The sequence below is a fragment of the Suricata suricatta genome, chromosome 5 (genome assembly GCF_006229205.1).
Source record: "Suricata suricatta isolate VVHF042 chromosome 5, meerkat_22Aug2017_6uvM2_HiC, whole genome shotgun sequence".
In the NCBI taxonomy this organism is placed as follows: Eukaryota; Metazoa; Chordata; class Mammalia; order Carnivora; family Herpestidae; genus Suricata; species Suricata suricatta.
In genome coordinates this window covers 93,152,895-93,173,141 of record NC_043704.1, presented here as the reverse complement: position 1 = coordinate 93,173,141, position 20,247 = coordinate 93,152,895, and the positions used below count along the sequence as shown (strand labels likewise).

Here is a 20,247-nt window from a genome sequence, read left to right as displayed (position 1 = left end):
ATGTAGCTTCTTAGTATTCATTGTAAGGGTACCTATATATGCCCAAAACTATAAGTAACAAGAAAAGTTGTTAAAGGAATGATAATATGAAGGGATTTGGGCTACACAGTACAAAAAGGAAAGAAAAATATACCGGCAAAACTCTGCAAAGACAATTCTGTGAATATACTTAAACTCTGAACTGTACACTTCAAGTGGGTGAATTTTATGGTTTGTGAATTATAGCCCAATGAAGCTGTTATTTTTTTTAATCTACAAAGACATGGGAATAATAAGCAAAGTTGTAAAAAATCGATCAACATATACCAATACTCAAAGGAAGAGCAGGTAATTTTCAATGATCCTATAGAGGAACAACTAGTACAAAAATCACTTCTACATTTCTTGTAACAAAAATAGAAATTTTTTGGTTATGAGATAAATGTATAAAAAAAACAGAAAGGCACAAAGGAAAAAGACATTGTCAAAGCACTGAAAGAAAGCAATCTGTCAATGCCTATAATGAATATTTTCAAACCCCACTGTGTTCACTGTCTAGAGACCGCTCAGTGAGATGATCATGCTTTGACAAACACAAGAGTCACACTGTTAAGTTTCTGCCAAACCAGGATCTTTTTTAAAAAATACCAAAGTATGTAACACACACACACACACACACACACACTATTGTAAGCTCAGAAGAAAGCATGCATTTCTCAATAACTAAAAACAAACAACTGGATAAAGAAAAGATAAATTCTGAGTCAGTAATCATTTCCTTTGCAAAGAAAGGTACCAAAGACAGATGAAAATACACAGCTCCCAGCAACCCAGCATACTTGTGCTGCCTTGTTGCAAGAGGCAGGATGCATATTTTTAAGTCTGTATCAGAAAAGCAAGTTAGTTCATGCAAAGACAGAGTCCTTTTGAAATCACTTTAAAAGGTGGATGCCAAATGGAGGGCAGATGAATGCTCAGAATTTGATCCACTTCCATAGAAATCAATGATGCCTATTCTTTAATATCACTCCTCTCCTGCTGATTAAGCAAAACAATTCAGCTGATAAGAAACAAAACAAAACCTATACATCAATTTCTATCCTCCTAAGTAACTCATGCAAATCCAAGGAACCAAACTTTCAGTTTTAAAAGTCACACCATGTTGAACCCACTGACAGTCAGTGTATGGGTTCCACTTACTTACAGTTGTCTGAAACCAGGTTTGTTTTAATGTAGCTACACACCATAAGAAACAGCCAATGAGCAAACAGAAAGAATTAGTCAGGAAGGGCACTAGACTTGGAGTTAAAAGTTTTAGATCTAATCTCAACTGCAGCGACTCCCAAATAAACCAATTCAACCTCAGTTGGAAGAGTTGCCTTTTGATCCTTACATACCTATCTCAACATGCTAGGCATGTCATAGGTGTTCAATAAATGCTCTCTGAATTATTACTACTAATAGCTACAAATAGCAAGCACTTACTAAGTACTTTATATGTATTATATCTTTTAATCACCAAGATAGTCTTACACTTAGGTTTTCATATTATCTGCCTGCCACAAATTCAGAAACTGAGGTGTAGAGAGATTAGTAATGTACCCATGTGATTCAACTGGTGGATGGCAGAGGGAAGACTGCAGGTCCCAAGGTTCCTTTTTTTTTTTAACATTTATTTATTTTTGAGACAGAAAGAGATGGAGCATGAGTGGAGGAGGGTCAGAGGGAGAAGGAAACACAGAATCCGAAGCAGGCTCCCAGCTCTGAGCTGATCAGCACAGAGCCTGACATGGGGCTCAAATTCACAGACTGCGAGATCATGACCTGAGGCAAAATCGGACCCTCAACCGACTGAGCCACACAGGTGCCCCCTCAAGTTTCTCAATAAGGTGCACTGCTGTCTCTCTGAACTCGACTGGGCACACACCAAAGTAATCATAGACAGCAATCAACATATGACGCTCCCCATGAAACGTGTGTGTTTTATCACCCACCCTTTCCCACCACTTGTCTCCCTGGGAGCATGGACGGTGAAAACCCTGAGATTTTGGTTACTCAAAGTGTGGTCTGTGGACAGTTGGTAAGGCAGAATCTTTGCCATGTCCCAGAAACAGAATTTGCATTTTAACAAGATACCCAGAGGATTCGTATGGACATCAATTTGAAAGACATTGATTTAGACTACTCTAAAAGTATGTATTTAATGATAGGAAGAAGGAAGTTCTGAGAAGGAAAAATAAAGATCCCTAGGGGACTGATAATAGGGACAAAAGCTGAATCTGTATGGAGTATATCTACAGTTCCATTCCCTTCTAAAATTTCCAAACCTGTGTCTTCAGAAGTATCTGCCATGTAGCAAATAAAAACACACCAAGTCTTTGGCAAATACTGACTCGCTCATCAGGCAGAGCAGAGCTGTGCTGCGGGTTGATAAACCTCCACATCTTACACTCTTACCACCTTCATTCACGATCCAGGGCGCACTTCTTATCGAGGAACCTTTATCACATTTTTGGAGCACAACTCTACAGCCAACCCAAATTTGAGTTTAAATTTGATTTCAACTTGGGTTATTTCAATATGGCATATGGTTTTCTTTTTATGTGGTACACCTTCATTTGTAGACAGAAAGCGGTTTGTATTTTTAGCCAAGAAGTACAGGACAGTAAGCATCCTCTCACAAGAGGTGTGAATTACGTTGGGCTACAAGTCAAAATCTAGAGAAGCATCTGATGGGAGTTAATGTTCACTCAATATTTCTTACCTGTTTAAACAGAGTTATGAAGGCCTAATAACTAAAAGTGGTCTTTGTAAAAGGTATGAAGTATATTTGACTTTTTTCTTTATTCCCATTTTTAAAACATCCATTACATCTGTTTGCTGGTCACAAATCTACACTTCCAGAGGGTACCTGGGTGGCTCAGTCAGTTAAGCATCTGACTCTGGATTCTGGCTTAGGTCATGATCTCATGGTTTGTGGGTTTGAGCCCCATGTGGGGCGCTGTGCTGGCAGTGTGGAACCTGCTTGGGACTCTCTCTCTCTCCCTCTTTCTCTGCCCCTCCACTACTCACTCTCAAAATAAACACATAAACTTTAAAAAAAAAGACAAATCTACACTTCCAGGAGCTAAGAGATTACACTAAAGATAGGTAGAAATGCTCTCTTCTTTAGTTCTATCCTTTCTGTCATTTGAAATCTACAAGACAGGTTCTTTTCCTTAAAAACCTTCAATTATATATTCTTGATACTTGCTATTTCCTTCCTGTCTTTGTCTAGAAAGAACTAGAACAACTGGAATGGATTTCTTGCTAATTAATCAGATATCTCTTAGAAAGTTTGCAAGATATTCCTCCTTCAACCACAATGGAGCTATAAAAAGAAGTGCTTTTAACTCCCAACCCACTTATTCTGTTACTGTCATGATTGTCCTCTGGATGCAGAAATTTTCTATAATCCGCATCAAATAACCCAGGATTTTACAAGAAAGGAAACGGAAAGATGTGAGCATGTGCAGTCAGAGGGAAAGTGGGAAATAAAGTTTAGTGCAGTGTGGCCCCCAGGGATTCTGACTCAGAGCCAAGTCCAGAGGCTGCAGAAACTGAGGGACACATATTAAGTATGAAGGAACACGGAAAAGGTAGCCCACAGGCCTGAGTCAGCCTCTGATGGGGGCTTCAGGGAGCCACGGGACAATCAAATGCGTAGGTTTCCCAAATAGAACCAATTCCCAGGTCCAATGAGACCAGTAGGGGATGTACGAAAAAATTACAACAATTGTGCTAAACCAACCTCATTGCTGATAGCATTGTTAATGAGCACACCACTCTCAGGCATACCGAAGTAATATGTTTGTAGAGTCACTGAAACATTTATATGCTTTGATGTGGTCAACACACACTAAAATATGGGGAAAGGAATGCATAGAAAGCTGTTTGCCACCAAGGATAAATGCAGACATCTGCATTTAGGCTTAAATACACTTACAAGGACAGGTTGGACTGCTTAGGTTGACAGCTGTTTTGAGAGGAAATCCCTGGGAATTGGAGATGAGCTAATTTTACACTCCAGTTGTCGGGCAGGAGCAGCGTGAATGGTAGGAACGCACACTACAGTCCATACACGTGGGCCTGAACCCCAGTTCTCCCTCCTACAGACTGTGGGCGTTACTTAAATTCCTTAAGCTCAGTCTCTGTACCTATGGACCGAAAATACCATAGTTCCTTGATTCTAACATGGACTTTCTGTCCCCCTTCCCCAACACACACACACACACACACACACACACGCATTTTAACTTTACTGAAGCTGGCATGCCTATTGCATTTTACATCTCCATTCAATGTGATGGGATTTTCTTTCCTCTCTTTCTCCTTCATGAAAAGCTGAAATTTAATCAATGGTGTATTTTGCCATTAACAGTGTCTTCAAATCAAGGACATACAATAGTAATGCTGACCTTAATATAATGAAGATTGTGTGACCTATTTAAGGCACTTTGGCACATTGCCTTCCAATATAATAACTGTCCAAAAATGGCACGTTAATGTTGTTATTTGTGGGTGATTGGGGTGGCTCAGTGGGTTGGGCGTCTGACTTGGCTCAGGTCATGATCTCGTAGTACGTGAGTTTGAGCCCCGCATTGGGCTCTCTGTGGTAAGTGCTGAGCCCACTTTGGATCCTCTGTGATCCTGCTCTCTCTCTGCCCCTCCCCCACTCATTGGGTGCATTCACACACACTCTCTCTCTCAGAAGTAAACATTTTTAACAATGTATTGTGTTTTTAAGACCTGATACATTCCTAGGATACATGATCAGAAGATCATGTCCAGGAAAGGAGCCGATAATCCCAGACTGCTAGTCAGTCAGTCCACAGTTGGGAGTACTGCAATCAATTTGAGGACCAAAGAACAAGGGCAAACCATAGACATTCAGAGAACAGCAAACAGTGTGAAGAGTCTGAAAAACATGGTATGAGAAACAGTCGAAAGAATCTGAGGTTTTTAGGCTGAACAACGAAAAGCCTTTCAGACATATTGTTATGCCCAGATTTTTAATATCATCCCCAAAAACCAGAGACTGCCAGGAAGACCGAGTCACGCATCCAAAAGCAAAGAGCTTTATTATGGGTTTAGGCTCGCTGGACATAAACTCAGGCTCACAGATTTTACCAGCGCAGTGGATCCATGCTGAGAGACCCGAACTAAGGCAGAGTAGGGCTTTTATGGGTTAGTGATCCAATCAATATTGCCTATTAATACTGGCAGTAACTTTAACCATACATTGTTACTTTAGGTGGGAGCCAATCACAACATTTAGAGTATTGACCAATTAAAGAATGGACCCAGGACCCTCACGTAGGGCATAGCTTCTATCTCTAGGTCCGCCCTTACAAATGTTAAAGGTGTTAGCTGGCCTTTCCTGATTGGGTGTTACAAGGGTTGTCCCTCCTTCCTTGGGCAATGTGTGCCCTTCTATTGTCTAATGATTCTGAGAAGCTGACACCTAGGCCTCCAAGGTCAGAGGGAAAATTGAAACCTGTCATAGAGTCAGTTTGGTTCAGACCTGCGTCCTTACAACATCAAGGCCAGTAGGTGTAAGTAGATGTTTCTTCTGCAGTTCCACAGGATGGAGCTGGAACACAAGGATGGTTACTCTAGAGAGATCTTTATCCCATTAGCATAGAGGAGGACTTCCTAACACTTTGGGCTCTCTGGGACAGAAGGGGCCTTGGGAAATGGGAAGCTTCCTAAAACGGAAGTGTACCATCAGCACCCAGAGGACGCCAAGTCAGCACTCTCCAGAAAAGCCTCCTTTCAGGTCATATGGCTGCACCCTGCGTCCACTTCAACTCTAGAATCCTATGCCTCAGTCTTCCTCCTCCAGGCTTAGGCCACACCTCTGGCAAACACTGAGAGCAACAACAGTGCCCTAGGCCTCCACCAGCATGGATTCCACCATCTAAGGAAAAGCTAGCATAAAAGTTGCAAAGAGTTAAAGGAGAAGATGCATTCATTGGGGCACCTGGTACTGTAACACTGTTACACTCACAGAAGAGGTGAAGACTCAGGGTGGATAGAGAACACTGGCAAATTCAGACTCAGCTGGCAAGAGGCAGGGCTCCAAGTTCTACATGGTAGAGAAGTCTAACCCTCAGAGTAGGCACTCCACAATTCCTGAGATCAGGTAACACCTGCACCTTGCCTACCACATGCAGAATGTTCTGCTTAGAGCCTAATGAATCCATTTAAGACTAAGAGAGGTTTTCTGAATTACAGCAAACTCTTGGTGACATTCACATTCTTTCCTCCAGTGACTGGCCAGCTCCCTTATTGCCCCAGTTACATATTTTTTTCCTTAAATTAACCCTTTATCCATGCTTTAAGGAAAACTCCATACTCTATGAAAAACTACTACAATCTCAAATAGAAACCAAATGTTCTGTGTCTTGTTATCAGCATTTACTTGAATGCCAGTATGAAGTTTACCGTGAACTTTGTGATTCAACCACACTGTCAATGCCATAATCATTTTATCTAAATCTCTCTGAGCAAAGGTGTGGGTAGCAGCCTTGCCCAACACACAAGCAAGCACCATGCTTCCATCAGGCAATTTTAAAATAATTGGGCAATTTTACCAAGTGAAAATGAAGGGCACAGGAACCAAATGAGACCAACCTTCAGTCTGCTTCCCAAAGCGATGCTACTTTGGGTCCAAGAGAAGCCACGGGCGATGGCTTTTTGGTTTTCTACCTCAGCCCTCAGTTCATTAGAATTTATCTGCACATCTTTTGTCCAAACACATCTATAACCGATAGCTCTGTAAGGTCAGATCTAGTTAGGAATCTATAGGACATAAGATCAAAAATCTCTCTTCCACTGTACAAAACAGTCACCACACCTCAGGTTCCAGGATGGAGTTCTGGAGCACAAAGGTCAACAGCTCTCTGACAAAGGCTCACAGTCCAGGGGAGGAGACAGACTTTGAATTCTCAGAGTGTGCAGGGTAATGTGGTGGGAGCCTAGAGGAGGAAGTGCTCAATCTGGGGTCTGGGGAAGGTGACTGCTGGGAACGCACCATGGAAAGGAATCTTGAAGAACTGTCTGGAGCTCGCCGTGCGTACTGAAAAAGAAAGCACATTCCAGGAAAAAGGTATGGTTGCACGGTGTTAGACTATGAAATGTACAGAACAATGGGAAAATAACCCCACATGCTTGAGCAAGAGAATGATAAATATGTTCCGATATCAGAGGGACTGTCTGATGAGGTGTCTGCTTCTCCATGTAGAAGGTACTATGAAAGTCGGAGGAGGGGGCACTATGTTAGTGCACACTTCAATTTAATATGTAAAAGGACATTGTAAAACAAAAAAAGAACAATTAACAGGGACACTGGCTGCCTCGAGCAGGCAAGTATACATCATAATTATGTCATTTGGGGTCAGTTTGGGTTCTAATTCGAGCACAGTTCATGGAAAATGTTTAATACACCGTGGCTATACACATTGTGAGAGGATACACTCACCTTTACCCTGAGTTCCAACACTACACCAAGTTGTCATTGATGGTAAAGTCTCATGCATGGAGTAGGAAGGAGGACTAGAGAACATTAAAGGTCCCTCTCAGCCTGAAGCTCTCTTGGATTATCTTTGCCCATTTCTGATCTGGCATTATTCCCTCAGCTCACCAGGAAAGATGTTACAGAAATGCCCATTGGAAACCTGTTACCTAAATGTTAGCTATCATTACCATTGTTTAAGTTTATTTATTTTGAGAGAGAGAGAGAGTGCGCAAGTGAGCAAGCATGTGTGTGCATGCAGGGGAGGGGCAGAGAGAGTGGGAGAGAGAATCCCAAACAGGCTCCAAGCTGTCAGGATGGAGCCCAGTGTGGGGATCCATCTCACAATCCATGAGATCATGACCTGACTCCAAATCAGAGCTGGACACTCAACTGACTGAGCCACTGGGAACTCCCATTACTATTCTTATACTTTCTTCTAATATTATCTTCCTACTAACTTTATCAGCTTTGGTTTTCTTTCATTCCTGTGTGTATCTGTGTGTTTGTTTAATGGTATGCAAATATTCTAGCAAGCCAACTCAAATCCTTAGGAGGGCACAGATGTAGTCATTAAAAAGCAAAGGAAAATAACTTTCTATAATTTATTATAAATGACACTGATAACATCCATGCTAACATTCACGTAACACCTATGAAGCATCAAGGTACAGTAGGCCTTTTTATACATTATTTAATTCTCACAAGAATCCTACAAGGGAAGTATTTATATTTTAACCCATATTTTATAGTTTAAAAAAAAGTAAGTCTTCGTGAAGTCAAGTGATTCACTCAAGGTCCCAACTACTAAGCAGTAGCATAACCTCACAGTTTTGCAGCATAGTCAACAACAATCTCATATTAATCGGTACATGCCCCCATGTAGTTTTAACATTTGATTACAGAAGATTTTAATTGGAATCTTGAATATAGGGACTCCAGAAAACAGAAATAATCCACTAAATCTAAGAAACAGGTGACAACACTGAGTTCACTTTGTCTCAACCTCATGCCTCAGGACACTATTGAGAAGAAAGGACCCGTACAACAACCAGGTCATGGTCACCTAAGCGGTCTTTGAGCCTCAAATTAAAATGTCCAGCTTCCTCACATAATATAGGATTCCATTTGCATGAATTATTCTGAGTGGGCAAATCTGGAGAGGCAGAAGGTAGAATATAGGTTACCTAGGGCTGGGGGAGGAAAAATAAGAGCAAGAGAGTGAGCACAAGGCCTCTTCTTGGATTAATGAAAATACTCCAAAATTATGTTATGGGGATGGTTACTCAACTCTGTAAATACACTAAACACCATTGGATTGTACACTTTAAGGGGTTAACTCTGTGATATATAAATGTCAAGAAAACTGTTAGAAAATACTTCCCCAGGGTTCAGTATCAAGTGATCGCTAGTCATTCCATGTGGCTGCTGTCTTCCAGAATAAATATGAAAACCAGATGTGTAGTAAATAGGCCTTACCCAAGAATACAATGTTCAAACAATGATGAGAATAAAAACCATGCCTGTGAAGCTGGTGAGTTTTCTTTGGAAGCAGTATTGGGACTTCAGCCTCTTTCTCAAATGTCATTAGGGACGTGCTGAATGGTATTAGCTTTTGATTTTTACCAAACCAAAAAATGGAAATATTCACTCATCATTACTGAAATGTTTTTAAGTAGACAGAATAAAGTATAAGAAATAGCAGTAATTGGGGAATCAAAAGACCTCAGAGGACCCAAAAGATTCCAAGTCAACTGGAACCTTGTGGCTTTTGGGACTCAATCATTCTAGGCTTCGGTATGAAATGAGGAGGAAAATGTTCTTGAGACAATGGAAATCCATGAAAGTGTCATTCCTAAACTGGCGTTTCAAGTACTTAAGGGAGTTTCCTTTCACATCCCTTATTAAATAAACTCTCTACCTGATAAGTGCATTGGCTATAACCACTGATTAAAATTTTAAACCAGATTAAAATAAATAAATAAATAAATAAATAGATTTTTTTTTAATGGTGCGCCTGGGTGGCTCAGTCAGTTGAGCATCCAACTTCAGCTCAGGTTATGATCTCACATTTCTTGAGTTCGAGCACCATATTGGGCTCTGTGCTGACAGCTCAGAGCCTGGAGCCTGCTTCAGATTCTGTGTCTTCCTCTCTCTCTCTCTCTCTCTCTCTCTCTCTCAGATATAAATAAAATAATTTTAAAAAATAAAATAAAAGATAAAACTTTAAACTTGATAGATAAAAATCAAAAGGTAGTCTTCTAAAAATGATGCATAAACAGAGCCAAATAATTATTCTCCAAAGTAAAATTATCCTATCTTTTATAAAAATTGATCTTGCTTCATATATCCTGTCACTCCAAATCTATTTTAATTTTCATTATAAAAACTATAATTTCTTATTTAAAAAAATCTTAGATTTACAAACTGAGGAAAATTAAAATCATTCTTAAAGCCATCACCTTAAATAGAGTATGAGTGATGTTATCCCACAATTAAATTTTGGTACATCTTGTTCTCATTTTTTCTCTCCATAGTTTTCTTTTTTTTTTCCAAAATAATCAAGTTTAAAAATATTAATATGCAGGAAAGTATATATAGATAAGAAACTACAAACTACCAGAAAGTCCCAACTTCAAAATAATCCCTAAAGCCCTATTAATTTAAGGGGACCATTATTTCTGCTATCGCCCTAAGCATAATACAGACAGAGATAGGTAACTTTCAAACAGACCCAAAATAGTTTAATTTTAAGTGTTTTAAATTAAAGATCTGTCATCACCACTTGCTATTACACTTTTTTCAAACCGTTGCAAAACTATAATAGTTGCATAATGGTCCATCATACAATTTTCTTCTACTGTGTGTTTTGAGCATTTCCAACGTTTTATGATAGTAAGTAATGCTTCGGTGAGTATTTTTGTGCTTGAAATGTTTTACACTCCACCTCGAAAATCCCAATCTATTACCCTGTTCCTTTGTGATTTCTTCTGTTGATTTTCAAATGAGAAAGTGCTTCCCCAGCCAAACATCGATTTTTCATTGTTTGATTTCTTTTCTTTTCTTCTTTCCTCTTTAAACTAAGTTCCTTAATCTATGGGCTCTGGTTTTAAATACTGTTACAGACTCCAAACTAGGGGTTCCTGGGTGGCTCAGTTGGTTAAGCGTCCAATATCGGCTCAGGTCATGATCTCAGTTTGTGAGTTTGAGTCCCAAGGCAGGCGCTGTGCTGACAGCTCATGCCTGAAGCCTGCTCTGCATTGTGTCTTCCTCACTCTGTGCCCCTCCCCCACTCATACTGTTTCTCTCTCTCTCTCAAAAATAAACATTAAAAAAGTTTTTAAAAATTACTCAAAACTTATTTGTCACATGTCTAAGTTTTAGCAAAACCTAGAGTAAGTTATTTGCCCAACATTTTCAAATGCACATTTACGTTTTTAAAGGAAATATTTGTCTCATATTCTTGGCTTCCCACTAAGTCTCAGAAAACCTCCATGACCGACAAAATCACCAGAGTTTTGATTATCAGCAGGAAATCACACTGGGCAGGAATGAAGAGGACACTCATACAGGCCAAATTAAAGTTAAACAATCAGAAGATCCAAGTTCCAAGCCTTAGCAATTTTATTATTTTAGCCTTTAAAAGTCTCAATAGTTCCAAGATGAGATTAAGTATGTAATGAAAAGAGTTTTCAATGCAGTGGGCTGATTCTCCATGGGGACTGGTCACCACTGGGTCTCGTTTACTGACGTGGACAAACTCTGTATGTTGCCATCGGTCATCAGCAGAATGGGTGAGAAAACAGTACAAGCCCACCTCCCACCCAGGAGAGAAAGAACACAAAGGGCATTCCTTTCTGGTTGACAGTGAGTCAACAGGAGCATCTTTGAGTCTGAAGAGCAGTACAAATATCAGTGCTTACCTGTTTCTCATTAATAACAAATATCGGATTATATCCCAAGAACATAAACTTCTCATCTGAAATCTTCTTCCCACCAGAGCATTCCTCTAGGCACGACACTGTTACTGCTACTACCTGTACGACTTGGAATAAATGACAGAACCTTCCTGGGACAGTTTCCTCAACTATAAAATGAGAATAAGGACAACTTGGGGTTGTTGTAAGAAACAGAGAAGAGGCTCAGAACAGGGACTGCCCTCAGGAAATGGTTTTGGACTAGCTGTTGTTGGTATGATATTATTATTACCACCACTACCTCTACCACTCCTGCTATGACAATTATTTCCACTACCTCCAGAAATGCCAGTCTGTAGGGGTGCCTGGGTGGCTCAGTCAGTTAAGCATCTCATCTTGTTCTCATCTTGCTGGACTGGTTTAGTTTTGTTACATCTCAGGTCACGATCACAGTGTTTGTGAGTTCGAGCCCTGCATGGGGCTCTATGCTGACAGCTCAGAGCCTGAAGCCTGCTTCAGATTCTGTGTCTCTCCCTCTCTCTCTGCCCTACCCCTGCTCATGCTCTGTCTCTCTCTCTCAAAAATAAATAAACATTTAAAAACATATCAAAAATATGTTTAAAAAAAAAAAGAAAGAAAAGAAATGCCAGACTATAAAACTGAAATTGGGTTCTTCCAAAAGAAAGAGGGAACTGGATGGAGAGGTCTGTGGGAAGTCAGATCACCCTTGGGAGTAAAATTGTCACTGTTAGTGAGCCGGGTGAAGCAAGGACCTGAGGGTTAGGCATGAAAAAGGCCATGAATCCAAGGCCAGAACCCACAGATCAAGAGCCAACAGCTCCCCAAACAGGCACTGCCAAGATCCAGAAGAGGGGTGGGAATGAGAGCCACCAGGGCCATGAATAGATTTATCAAGGTTCAGCTGTCAGAAAACTGACTTCTAACACCACAGCTACTCCTATGTATTCATTTCTTTCCTCTGAGTGCCTATCTCCTACAGCCAGTCAGTTCTCCCAGTGTGTGGAGTGTGGGCCAATTCATATTGAAACGGTTTGCCTAGGGATTTGTCTCCAAACTCAAAGCTCTGAATCATTTTAAAAGAAAATAAGGATCACACGGGTCTGCACTATCAGTAGGTTCATAAGCCAGCTGAGACTTAGGAGACATCTAGAGTACTCTGAATACCAACAAGAAAACATGCTTGATAAAAAATTAATCAGCTCAAAGCTTTGCCTGAAATTAGATGGCATGGAATGAGAAAAATACCTGTTTCTACTTGATTCTAGGCAAAAGGCAGAGATGTAACAAAACTAAACCAGTCCAGCAAGATGAGAACAAGAATTACAATGCATGTTCCAAACCTAGAATCAGAAATATGATTTACTTACTTTATCCTCAAATTACAGATTTTGAACACCCTACTGAATGTATGGTCTTTTTGTTCTCCCCCCATGTCTGAAGGAAATTTAATGGATATTCTTTGGGAAAACCCTAAAATCTGGCCTTCAGGGAGTTTCCCTATACTTTGCCACATTTGTTTGTGTTTCTACTCAGTGGTATTCTGTTTGGTTATCCTCTCAGATGAAAGGCTGTGAAGCACTTGGGAGCACAGAAACTGAGATCCACCAGACATAAATGAGTTTCATGTGAGCTTTTGAAAACTTTTATCTATGCTGATTAAGCATAAATAAGTACTCGGTGAGCAAAATGTTCTTAACAGTGTTAAGACTGAAAATCACTGGGCAGCAATAATCACTCTGACAAAAGTCCTTCTTTAAATTTTAAATTAAGAGCATTTAATAATAATAGTATAAAAATAGTATGTATCGGCAGTAAAAGCATATATTAAGCTAAGTATAGCCATCTTTGCTTTTTTTGTTGTTTTGAAAGCTAAAATGACCCAGTGGATTTGCTATTAAGAGAAGCCCTGCAGAAGCAGGGGTAGTAATGTAACTTACAACTGTATCTTAGTATATAGCGTATATTAAACTATAAAGAGGTATAAAGTGCAGTCAGTTTTGTAATCCTGAAATGGCATGCAGTCAAACCTTACAACTTCAGCCTCAGCAGATATGAAAACTGCGATCCTCAAGGAAGTAGGATCCTTAAAATTTAGCGTGTCACCTGAAAGATTTTTTCAAAGTTCCTTTTTCTGTCTTCTCCCTTAATTTCACTTTTTCTAAACAGAGAACAGGGAAGAACAAATCCTTTCTAATACACTCTATTTTCCCACGGTGGGGTGGGAAGCAGAAGAAAAAGGCAATAACAGAGGCATATTAGCATTATTTAAAAACACTAGCACATTACTTTGAATCAAAGCACCCTTAAAATAACATAAACACAAGAATATCTGATAGAGTGTTACAAACTTTAAAACATCATCCACCTTACTCATGCAGAACAATTTCATCCTGGATTGCTTTGGTGACAAATTAATAAATGTAAAACTGCTCTCTCGTTCTTTCCATTAATGACATTAAAGAAGATACTCCCTCGGTACTTATTTACTGAACTTCATTTTATTACTATTAGCAACACAAGGCACACTCCATTTTTACCATCAGATTTACTCCAAAAGCGGTCCCAGATTGTGAGGAATTACTTGAGCATGAAAACCGTGAGAGGTATCCTCTGGTACACTGTGCCCACGTCAAGAGTTAGGTGGGTAATTTATGAGACATTCTAGAAAAATCCCAGACTTTTCAAAGAGAAAATGAAAATGGCATGCTGGTTCATTGTAACTCTAAGTAGGCCCAAGGGAAAAGCGGGCATCAGGCAATTCTGCACAAGGATGTGAGGCACGACCCTGCTAGCCAGAGTCCGGCACACGGCCACCTCATGTTCAAAAACAGTACAGTCAACCATGTATAAAATCACATACGCCTAGAGGATTTAACAGGAGGACACAAAGAAAGGAATTCGGGAAAAGGAACTGAAAATGCTTACAAACAAGCCCAAATCTCTAGACTACACATCCAGCACACATATGTCACTTCACCTAGCTTCTGAGTGCATGTAATACTGTCAAACAACCCATACAAGACAGAGAAGCGTCATCTCCAAACCTCCGTGAGCTCCCATTATTTTCTACAAGAACACAGCGACGGCACAAATGCTGACTGTCATATCGTCGCCCGCTGTGAGTACAGAAAGAAAATCTGACCTATGTAGCAGAAAATTTCAAAATGTTATTTACTGACCTGGTGCCCCTGTGAAAGTAGCTGCTCCATCCTGCTTTACAGAAAGAATCTTTACTATGAAACTTATCTCCGAAGCCGCAGATAGCCCAGAGCGGGGGACTCAGACTACCCAGGGAATCCACCAACACAAGGAAAGCAGTTTGTTCTGAACTTGGCAACTTAAGTCCAGGCCAAGCCCACAAAGCACTTGAGCCTATAAGCTTCAGTAATGAACTTGAAACCACTCCCCATATGTTAAGTAGACACTGGGCTGCTGTGAGAAAACCCACATACACAATGAGCAAAGACTTCAGGCTTCAATTTTGAACTTGCTGCCTAAGAAATCTGTAACACACAAACTTAAACAAAGAGAACTCTGACTCCCTTCTCTCTGCTCAGACACTGTAGTAAAGTGACTCATTCATTTTAAACAGGAGGAATACAGTCTGCCCCCCATTAGGGTCATGAAATGAAGGTTGGTGGTGGTGGCAGTGTAATGTATAGCACTACAATTGCACTTTGCAGAAAGAGGGACACATGAAGTTACTGTTCTTGAGAATCAAAGTTACATACTGTTTTCAGATTTTAAGGGGTAGCATTAAATAAGCCTAAAATCTCAATTACTAAAGTGTAAAAATCAACTTAAGTTTGAGAGGAATATTTATTAAAGAACCTTCTAACTTTAATTTTTTTTAAATAAAGTTAACATATAATGTTACAGGAGTCTGAGGCCCACAGCACAGTGACTCAGTATCTCTGTATTATGCTCTAACTTAAGACTACTACCTGGTGTCTGTAAATCTGAAAATCATTCATAATTCAGTTTTACCATCTATATTTAGGTTATGTTTAAGAGATAAAAGATTTGTTGGTAGTCTTATAGTTTTTTATAGTTTAAAATGGAACTTCATAGGACTCACTACGGTTTCAAACTAAGAAATGTACATTTTTCTCATTCTAGAAAAGTATAATTTGATCATTTCCTTAAGGCATTTCTATCTCCAAAGAGTCCATAATGTTCCAGCACATTTCTCAAGAAATAATGAAAATCCACGCTCTGCTTTTTAATATAACGTGTTCACAGTACTGTATACATAGTTTACCCCTAGTTTTCAACCCCAAGAAGAGTTTTAGTTGTAATGGCTTGCTTCCACGACTTCAACTTGATTAAAAAAACAAAAAAAGGACCGGGGCTCCTGGGTGGCTCCGTCAGTTGGGCTTCCGACTTCAGCTCAGGTCATGATCTCACTGTTTGTGAGTTCGAGCTCCACGTTGGGCTCTGTGCTGACAGCTCAGAGCCTGAAGCTTGCTTCGGATTCTGTCTCCCTCTCTTTCTACCCCTCCATTACTCGTGCTCTGTCTCTCTCTCTTCTCTCTCTCTCTCTCTCTCTCTCTCAAAAATAAAACATTAAAAAAAAAAGACCTATTTAACGTAATGGTCAAGATTCTCTAATTCTACAGTTTCTTCTAAGCCACAATATCAGACCAAATATTCCAAGGAACATGGATTCATTTGCTGCTAAACAGATTTATATATGAATTGCTGGTAAAATCAAGTGTCTCGAAACCCGTGTGACATGAGCGGGTAGCAAATAAACACAACAAGATCAGGCATGAAAAGCTTGGAGACCCCCTGGAGACCCCCCACATGCCCCACCGGCTTGCCCCACTCACTCCCAGGTGGGGCCAATGGTTTCTCCTGGGGTCCCTGGAGAGTGTGGGGGTCAAGATGGTCACCTCCGTGAGAAAACCAGCCTCTAGAGAAGCAGCTCTTGCCTTAAAAAGGAGCCAGAACCCCACCTGGTGGCAAAACCAAGGAAAGACTGGAACAATTACATTTCAGGGGAAATACGACCTTGATGCTGGAAGAAAAAAAAAAAAGGCAGGAAAGGATAGGTTATAAGGTTACATTAATGTCACATAGAATAGAAGTGTTCAGTAAGGGTGAAGGAAAGTTTTCCTCCCCACAAGAGCAGAATATTTCTTGATATATGAAAATACTCATGCAAAAAAAAAAGTGATTACACTCAAAACTATCTCTTTGGTAGTTCTGATTTGCAAATATATACAATGATTTACATTCCCAGAAAAATCCTCTGATAAATAATGCTGATCTTTCCTTTATCCAAAAAGCTGCAAGAAAAACGTCCATCAGATAATCTCTGAAGTGGAAGAAATATGGATAAACTCCCAACTTAACCAGCTCTGTACTGGCGGGACAGGGTCCATCACTCTATTAAAAGGCTATGTCCCTAAGATTTTTCCTAACTGTCAAAAGTATTTCCTTTTGTCTCATATAAATTATTTCTGCCAAAATCAACATACAATATCAACCTCAATGGAGATGAAGAATAAGTACTTGGTTTTAAATTACACTAGAGTAATAAAAACCCAGGAAAAAAAAAGCACAGTAGGATGTGACTATTTTTAATTTTTAATTTTATTTTAGAGAGAGAGAAAGTGTGTGAGCGAGGGAGAAGAAGAGAAGAGGGAGAGAATCTTAAGCAGACTCCACCCTCAACACAGAGCCCGATGTGGGGCTCAATCCTATGACCCTAGGATCATGATCTGAGCCAAAAATCAAGTGTCGGACACTCAACCGACTGAGCCACTCAGGTGCCCCTAGTAGGATGTGACTTCTAAATAACCAAGCTACATCACTGAAACTAAAGCTAATAGCTAATATTTAAGCTCTGCCTATAAGGTGAGCATGGTTCTAAGCTGCTTTACAAGTATTTACAACTAATTTAAATCTCAGCACCGTTTTTTCTTCCCCTACCACTGTCTTCCACCAGCCTTACAGAGGAGAAAACTGAGGCACCTAACGGGTAAGTGCCTTGCCCTTGGTGGCGGTGGGATTAGAACCCAAGCAGTCTGGCTCTGAAATAAGTGCTCCTAACCACGTACTTTAATACTTCTGTCCTTTCAAGTGCATCCCATTTGGGAAACCGTGCCAGATTCTGGTCAGCTGCAAGGGAGGGGGAGATGGGAGAGGAGAAATGCTCTGTAGACAGTGCTCATGATGGTACAGACTGCAAGCTTGCAGCGAAGCAGCCACACAACTGAGAAGGGAAGGCTACATGGCAGGTAAGGGATCCCCCGGCAGAGAGCACCCATTCAGGCTTCTGAAGAAAAGGGCCATTGAAGGGACCATAGGGAGCAGAAGAAAATGCTGCAACGGATGCAGGAATCCTCTGATGTCATATCCTAGAGGCAAAAAGACACCAAGAGAGTTTATAAACCAGAGGGCCCTTGGGTGGTTCGGTCTGTTAAGCTTTGACTTCATCTCAGGTCATGATCTCACTGGTCTTGAGTTCAAGCCCTACAACAGGCTCTCTGCTGCTCCACACTGGGCTCTCTGCTGTCAATGTGGAGCCCACTATGGAACCTCTGTCCCCCTCTTCTGCACATGCGCATTGGCACATGCTCGCTCTCTCCAAAAATAATAAACATTAAAAACAATTAAAAAAAAAAAGAAAGTTTAAACCAGAAAGTGACCAGATGTGTGCATTGGAAAGGTAAAATAAGGAGTGAGGACTTGTTTGTGTGTGTTGGGGGCGGGGGGGTGTTAGAAATTAAGAAGACATTCCAGGTAAAGGGAAGGGCAGACCAGTACTTGCAAATTTATAAGTTTACACTTTCCCAAGCTTCACCAAGGAGCCTGGGGCAATAACACAGGCAGCAGTGGTGCTCTCTAGTTCCCGATCTCAGGTTAGGTCAGGGGCCTGAGGGAGGCGCTGGCTGCTGCAGCCATCCCCGAGAGCTGGGAACACAGGAGGAGGAACAGAGGGGGCACGGACTAGCCCATGAGTTGGGACTTGGGAGGCTGAGTGGGTGGTCCCGTGGGCCGTCCAGGGTGGATGCGCAGGAGATACTGATCTGGATAGAGGTGCACCTCTAGTAGGCACTGTAGAGAACGGATGGCTGCAGTTGGAGGGCAGCAACAGGGTGCACTGGGTCTGCCCCCCAGACACCCACCACAACAGTAAAGGTGAAGGATTTGGGTGGTGTTTTAATGTTTATTTTTGAGAGGTGGGGGGGCAGAAAGAGGGGGAGAGAGGATCTGAAGCAGGCTCCAGGCTCTGTGCTGACAGCAGAAAGTCCAATACAGGGCTTGAACTCATAAACCGTGAGATCATGACCTGAGCCAAAGTTGGATGCTTCACCGACTTAGCCACCAAGGCACCCCAAAGGTCAAGTTTTAAGGCAAGGGATTTCTGAGGATCACGAACAGAATTAAGGATGTAGGTGGGGGAAATTTTTCATATTAAGTTTTACTAACTTCCAACTAATATTTCATAAAATTTTTACTAACTTCCAACTAAAATTCCTTTTTTTACTAATGTAGGCAACAATCCACACTAAAATTAGCCATATCTGTTACTTATCACAAGTAGAAATCAAAAATATCTTCCTATCACATTGTAGTTATTGCAAATACTTCAAAGTAACATTTCCACTCATCATTACTTTAAAATTATAGTCGTTTCTGGACCTGCCACTAGTTCTTGGTGTGGAACGCATCAATAAAGGGTGTGTATGACAATACTTCATATTTTTTAGTCTACAAATAACTGTATATCTATCATATCACTGGCTTCTTTTTTAATCCTGTGCATTCGAATTTTATACATTTAAGTTTAGACATTTGATTTTATGCATTAAACAGTATCCCAAAAAGGGGATCATTAACTTCACTAGAATGCCAAAGGTGTCCCATGGCACACACGCGCGCGCACACACACACACACACACACACACACACAAAGATGAAGAACATCTATCCAATTTAAGTAGGAAAAGAACAAAAAACACAAAGGAAGATACTTTTAAAAGAAATTCTGAAAAGGGGGAACCTGGTATGAAATGACCCAGGATTCAACTTGGGACCTCTGACTTGTTGGGCTCTTTCCTCCACCAACTTCACACCGTAAAAATAATATATAAAACCAGGCATCCCTCTAAGAGAGTGGTCTAGTTTCATTCTTCTGCATGTTGCTGTTCAGTTCTCCCAGCACCACCTGCTAAAGAGGCAGTCTTTTTTCCATCGGATACTCTTTCCTGCTTTGTCAAAAGTTAATTGGCCGTACATTTGTGGGCCCAGTTCTGGGTTCTCTATTCTATTCCATTGGTCTATGTGTCTGTTTTTGTGCCAATACCATACTGTCTTGACGATGACCATTTTGTAGTAGAGGTGAAAGTCTGGGATTGTGATGCCTCCCGTTTTGGTTTTCTTCTTCAATATTACTTTGGCTATTCAGGTTCCGTAGGAATTTGAGAATAGTTTGTCCTAGCTTTGAGAAGAATATTGGTGCAATTTTGATGGGGATTGCATTGAATGTGTAGATTGCTTTGGATACTAATGACATTTTCACAATGTTTATTCTTCCGATCCATGAACAGGGAATATTTTTCCATTTCTTGGTGTCTTCTTCAATCTCTTTCATAAATTTTCTATAGTTTTCATCATATAGGTCTTTTACATCCTTGGTTAGGTTTACTCCTAGGTATTTTATGGTTTTTTGTGCAATCATGAATGGGATCAGTTTCTTGATTTCTCTTTCCACTGCTTCATTATTGGTGTATAGGAATGCAACTGATTTCTGTACATTGATTT

At 40.5% G+C, this 20,247-nt stretch overlaps 1 protein-coding gene across 1 annotated transcript in view; it reads right to left on the bottom strand.

The window, feature by feature from the left end:
* Positions 1–14,812, bottom strand: part of PLD1 (phospholipase D1) — a 170,006-nt gene extending 155,194 nt beyond the window's left edge. The window contains exon 1 of the mRNA XM_029939878.1: positions 14,652–14,812. The gene's annotated coding sequence lies outside the window, so the exon portion shown is untranslated. The remainder of the gene's footprint in view (positions 1–14,651) is intronic.
* Between the last annotated feature and the right edge of the window lie 5,435 nt (positions 14,813–20,247).